This window comes from Muscardinus avellanarius (genome assembly GCF_963383645.1).
Source record: "Muscardinus avellanarius genome assembly, chromosome: 4".
Taxonomy (NCBI): domain Eukaryota; kingdom Metazoa; phylum Chordata; class Mammalia; order Rodentia; family Gliridae; genus Muscardinus; species Muscardinus avellanarius.
Window position 1 is genome coordinate 49,478,579 of NC_137789.1, and position 6,356 is coordinate 49,484,934.

The 6,356-nt window shown below is 38.9% G+C and overlaps 1 pseudogene across 1 annotated transcript; it reads right to left on the reverse strand.

The window, feature by feature from the left end:
• Window positions 1-1,378: 1,378 nt before the first annotated feature.
• On the reverse strand, window positions 1,379-2,069 carry LOC308261858 (dnaJ homolog subfamily B member 6-like; annotated as a pseudogene). Its single transcript has one exon. The product of its transcript is annotated as a dnaJ homolog subfamily B member 6-like (transcript).
• Between the last annotated feature and the right edge of the window lie 4,287 nt (window positions 2,070-6,356).

Genomic DNA, 6,356 nt, shown 5'->3' on the forward strand with positions numbered 1-6,356 from the left:
TTTATTTTTTTTGCGGGTCTGGGAATGGAACCCAGGAGCATTTGACCTCCGAGCTACACCCCCTGCCCTATTTTTTATTCTTTATTTTGAAAACGAGTCTCACTGAGTTGCAAAGGTCCTCACTAAGTAGCTGAGGCTGTCTGCAAATTGTGATCCTCCGGTCTCAGCCTCCCAAATGCTGGTATTACAAGCGTGCGCCACCACACCTGGCTATAAATTTATTTAAAGATAGCTTTGTCTCAGGTGTCAACCACACCTAACATTGATATAGTACCAGTATTTTATACATTAAATTTCACTGAAGTGGCTAAGAGGATTTGCTAGCTGTGTGACTTGACATATTTGAGCATATCCTTATCTGTAAAGTGAGGATAACTTATTTCATCAGTTGTATTAAAAATGTATAAAGCATCAGAGTGCCTGGCTAATTTTTTTTTTTTTTTTTTGGTGGTACTGGGGGTGGAATCCAGAGGCTTTCTACCTCCGGGCTATACTCCCAGACCCATTTTATATTTTATTTGGAAACAGGGTCACAGTTGCTGAGAGCCTCACTAAGTAGCTGAGGCTGGCTTCGAACCTGTGCAATCCTCCAGTCTCAGCCTCCCAAGCGTGGGGTTTACAGGCGTACACCACCATGTCTGGCTCATTTTAGTTGTTTGTTTTTTCCATTATCAATTATACTGTAAAATAATCTTTACATTTTCTTTTTTTTTTTACCAAACACATTCACATTTATTTTCTTTTTGTTTTAAAGAGAATGACAAAGAGCCAGTTTACCAGCTTTTAAAACTTAAACTTAACATTACCTATTTAAACAATTGTCAAAAACTTAAACTAAGTTGCCAGCATTCATGCACAACTAAAAAACATCCTTAAATTTATATTAAACCAGAAATGTATTACCATTAATGTATTAATATCTTTCATTACTAAATATTGAAAAACTGAAGTGATTTCTACAGAAGACTCGTCCTGGCAAAGTTAGCTTTGCCGCAGGCTGACACTAGTGGCTCACATTTTCAGCACAATGGAAAGCAGGTCCACGCTGGTGTAGAGGACAGTCTGGTTCTAGCACTACTCAAGAGCCGGGCTCTCTGTGGCTTATGTTTAATAAAAAAGCAAAGTGCATATAGAGATTACAACAATTTTAAAGACAAAATATGGTCCTATTGTGTGGTCCCAACAATAAACTGAAAAGTCTATGACAAATAGGAGCTCTGATGAGCTGTTTATAAATACTTTAGGTACAATTATACTGAAAGTCGAGTTCATTTGAAATCTTCAAAAAAAAAAAAAAGTCCCTACCACTCCTCAAATGGTGCTCGTTAGTTACCATCTGCACAGTGGTGCTGGGTTACTTGTTATCCAAGCGTAGCAGCTACTCCTTACCATTGATTGTCAAGGACTTCAACTGGCCGTCTTCTTCAACTTCTACTCTTTCTTGACCATTTCAACAATTCTCTTTGTGGTGATCTTCCTGCCGTTCACAATCTTGGTAGAAGTCGATACAGACTTGAATCTCCCCATCCCATTGCCACCGAATGACGAGGAGGAGAACAACGTGAGGCCCCCAGGGCCCAGTGACCGGAATGAAGAGAAGCCTGTATCAAATGAAGAAAATCCATCTCCAAATGATGGAAATCCACTGAAAGATGAGAAAAACGAGCCAGCACCTCAGTTTCTACTTCCTTGGGGACCCCATCGGCTCCCAAAAAAGTCCTCAAATGGGTCTTCAAAGAAGTCAAATGAAAACGGGTCCCTTCCACCGAAGAATTCCCTGAAGACGTCATCTGGGTTCCGGAATGTGAAGCCAAACTCAAATGGACTGTCAAAATGGTTCCCACCTCCTCTGCCACCATTTAAGCCTTCTTTGCCGTATTTGCCATAAGTCCCGTTTTTAGCATCTGACATCACTTCATATGCCTCCGCTACCTGCTTGAACTTTCTCTCTTCTTTTTTCTCAGGGTTTTTATCTGGATGCCACTTTAGTGCCAGTTTCCGATATGCCTTCTTATATCCTCCGGTGACGCATGTCTCTGCACACCTAGAACTTCATATATATCCACCATGTTTTAACAGACTGTTGGAACTGGTCCAAGAACGTGGAGGCCGGTGGCGGGAAGGAGGGAGGCGTAGGCCGCCCTTGTCTCGGCTTGGCTCAGCTGTGCTGGTGGCGGCGGCAGCGGCTCCTCGTGCTTTCCTCTGATCTTTACGTTTTTTAGAAGCAGAATTCTGGAAAGTATATGCCTGGACCAAACTGTTCACTCAAGTTGTATATTAAAGTCCTAACCCCCAAAGTGACTGTATTTGGAAATAGAGCTTCAAAGAAGGTAAATAAGGTTAAATGAGCTGTAACGGTGGGGCCCTAGCCTGTGGTGGCTACTAAAACACCAGAGCTCTTTCCCCTAGGTGTGAGGACACAGAACAAGGGGCAAGCTGGGAAGAGAGCCCTCACCAACTGAATTGGCTGGCATCCTAACTTTAGACTTCCCTCCAGCGCTGTGAGAACATAAGTTTATAATTATTTTGGTTGTACTGGAGATTAAACACAGGGGTGTTCTACCTCTGACCTATACCCTCTGCCTGTTTGTTTTTGTTTTTGTTTTTGTTTTTCAAAACAAGAGTCTCACTAAGTTACCAAGGCTGTCACTAAATTACCAAAACTGGCCTCATACCTTAAATCCTGTCTCAGCCTCTCAAGAACTGGGATAATAAGTATTTGCCATTGTGCCCAGCTATACATTTCTATTTTTTAAGCCACCAAGTGTATCATATTTTGTTATGATAGCCTGAGCTAAGACAGTATATTTTAGCATATTCTAGAAGCAAACAAAAAATTTAAACTAATCAGAATAAATTGCATTTCATAAACTCTAGGCGAATCTGTCAGTGGGCCATGTCAGAAAAGGCAGTAATTTGATAGTGTAAGACTCAAAAGATTCTAGAAAACATCATAAAGAAACAGTTACTCCTTTATTAACTTGAACCTCTGAGAAGCCAAGATGCCTTTTAGTTTTTTGTAATCAAGCCCATTAATATATTTTGATACAGTAATACTTCTGTTGAACTAATTCTTAGAATTCTCAGTTGAATTCTCTATCTAGGAATACTTTCCTGAGTACATTCAAAATTGGAAACAGGATCTGTGTTAGGGTCTTAAGATGACCTTTCCTCTTTTAGCTTTATCTCAGGGGACAGAAAGGAAAAATACCAAGAAGGTTTACTACTAAAAAATTGTGTGTGTGTGTGTGTGTGTGTGTGTGTGTGTGTGTGTGTGTGAATATTGTAGCAGTCAAATTCAGTTGCAGAGAACAGATTCCTTAGAATTCATTCTAGCTAATTTAAGGGTAAAAATTATTTCTTACAGGGTGTTACATATTTTGTAGAATCACAGGAGGGCTGAGGAAACAGTAAAGGTAGAACTCAAAAATTCCCACAGTCACAGTTCAAGAGCAGGTCATGAAGAGAACTGCTGGGTGTGTGAACAGAATGTGGTCAACATCAGAAACCACAGCCACAGCTGCCAACTTCAGGACTATACCTGATATGCAATATTTTAATCTTTTTTTTTTTATTCTTCCTCCCTCTACTACAAAGTCCAAGAGGTCAGGAACGATGTTTCTTTGTTCAAAGTTGTGTAACCAAGATTTAAGAACAGATCTTAGCTTGTGGTAGAAGTAAACAAACACAATCAGATAATACCCAATAAACTCAGCAGGCTGATGTTGGGTAAGCCTTGAACTAAATGGAAGGGATAAACAGGAGTTATGAAAGACTTTCCTGTCACATTGCTTGCAAGGTCAGTTTGTAGGCTCTGTTTACATTACTACAAGACTAAGGAGGAAAAGTAGAGACAGAACTTACGACAAAAGATAAGTACTAGGAATTATCCAGGCATTTAATATCAGAATAAAAGTCCTGAAAGTGAGAATAGAGAAAGTGGGTAGAGTAAACATATTTACCAAGAAAAATGTTTTAGAACTAAAGGGAGATACAAGTCTGCAGATACAGCAAAAAAATGTTTTAGAACTAGGGAGATAAGAATCTTAAGATATGCAGATAGAGAAGACCTACTGAGTGCTGAGCAAGAAAAATTCACGTGTAGCTAGATTTTAAAATTTAAGAAAAATGCTAGCCATGGTGGCACACGGTTGTAATCCTAGGTTTGGGAGGCTGAGACAGGAGGATCAGTTTGTGGACAGTCTCAGCCTACTTAGTGAGGCCATGTTTCAAAATAATAAAAAATAGGGCTGAAGAGTGTAGCTCAGAGGTAGAGCCCTTGTGTTCCATCCCTAGTAACACACACACACACACACACACACACACACACACACACACACACACAAGAAACGATTAAAGATAGTGCCAGGAGTGGTGGTGGCACATGCTTGTAATCCCAGTACTTGGGAGACTGAGACAGAAGGATCACAGATAAGCAGCCTGCCTCAGCTACTTAGGGTCTCAGCAACTTAATGAGACCTTGTTTCAAAATAAAGAATAGACTGAGCGCGATGGCACAAGTTTGTAATCTCAGTACTTGGGAGGCTGAAATAGGTGGATCAGGAGTTTGAAACCTGCCTCAGCAGCCTAATTAGTGAGGCTCTCAGCAACTTAGTGAGACCCTGTTTCCAAATAAAATATAAAAATAGGTCTGAGGGCATATCCCGGAGGTAGAAGGCCCCTGGGCTCCACCCCTAGTAACACACACACACACACACACACACACACACACACACACACGAATAAAATTAGGGTAGGGCTGGGGTGTTGCTTGGAAATAGAATTCCCTTGGTTTCAATTCTTAGTTCTGAATTTAAAAAAGGATAGCAAGAAAAAGAAATTTAAAAGCTTTTATCACACTCAGGTCCTTCATGAAGGAATGAGAATCAGGTCAATGAGATTTCAATAGGACTGGTTATTAGGTGATAAGCAATGACTTGAATATCCTGAAGGGAAATGACATTGAACTTGGAATTTTTTATTCCAAGTTAAACCAGTCAGTAAAGTATGAGGACAAAATGAAAATTGCACATACACTGAGAAAAAAAAATCTTAGATTTTATCATGGGAGAGCATCATAATTCTCTGGGGTTTTTGGCTTTCATGGTAGAAAAGAATTTCAGCACATACCCATCAGAGACAAAGAGTTTTATTTAGGAAAGTGAGTAAGTGAGGGATACCATGGGGGAAAACAGGCAATCTAGACAGAAGGTCTCTTGTCTCGTTTGGCTTTTAGAGTTCTTTATAGAATCCCCCCAACTCCCAGGGAGGTCTCAGACTTCTTAATCTTCAAACTCCCTATGTCAGCCATCCATATCCTGGGTGGTGCCTGACCTTGACCCTCTTTATGGATCATTTTTTTTAGCTAAGCATCTCCAGAATCTCATGTGGGGAGAAGGGCCACTGTGATTATGGGTATGAGCTTATTGAGTCTTTTTCTAAGAACACACTTTGTAGGGTGGATTTAAGAATAATGAAGTTTTTGTGCTTTTTTAAAATAATTTTTCACTTCCTTCATTCACTGTTTATCTTTTCTATCTAATATTTTATTTCTCCTATCCTACATCTCTTCTAGATACTCTTCTTTTAGGATATATTGAGAATACAGGCCATGAAAACAAAGAAAATATCCAAGAAACTGGATCAGATTGGATCTATGAAAAGTGAAGTAATTCAGGAAAAGCAATGAATGTAAAATCCAGGATGAAAGGAGACCTGCTAATCCAGATTAAAAGACTACAGGGGCAAGAAGGGAGAAGTGCTATAGAGAAAAAAAAAAAGTTCCTAGATTATATCCTCAAAATATTAGAAGAACCTACCTTAATGATGCCATAAAAGCAGACTTTTAAGATACAAGAAAAGGCAATTTGAAATCCATTGGGATTGGGTTATATGACAAAAGTTGGGAAAATAATCATTCAGCATAACTTGCCTGGGTAGTGAATAATGTTTGCATAGCTATAACATAAACATTGTCTACTGATTTTCAAGTTTACATTCCATCTGTAGACAAAGTAAAAAGCACTCTACCATGGTTATAGAACAGGTAGTAACTGTTAAACATGATAACATAAAAGAACAAAAGAGATAAAGAAGTTATATAATATAAAACTCTTAACCCAACAAAAGTGAAGAGTTACGTGAAACAAGAAATACAAGTTTAAATATAGTATTTAAAATCACAAATGTAAGCAATAGGACAACTAATAATAGTGCCTATTAAATATTGCAGGTAGGGAAATTTGGGGGTGGGTTAGTATAGTTAAAAACTTTATCTATCATAAGAGAATGTGAGTTTGCAAGATCTAACATTTATACATCCAGAATTAGTATCACATGCATATTATTTACAGAAA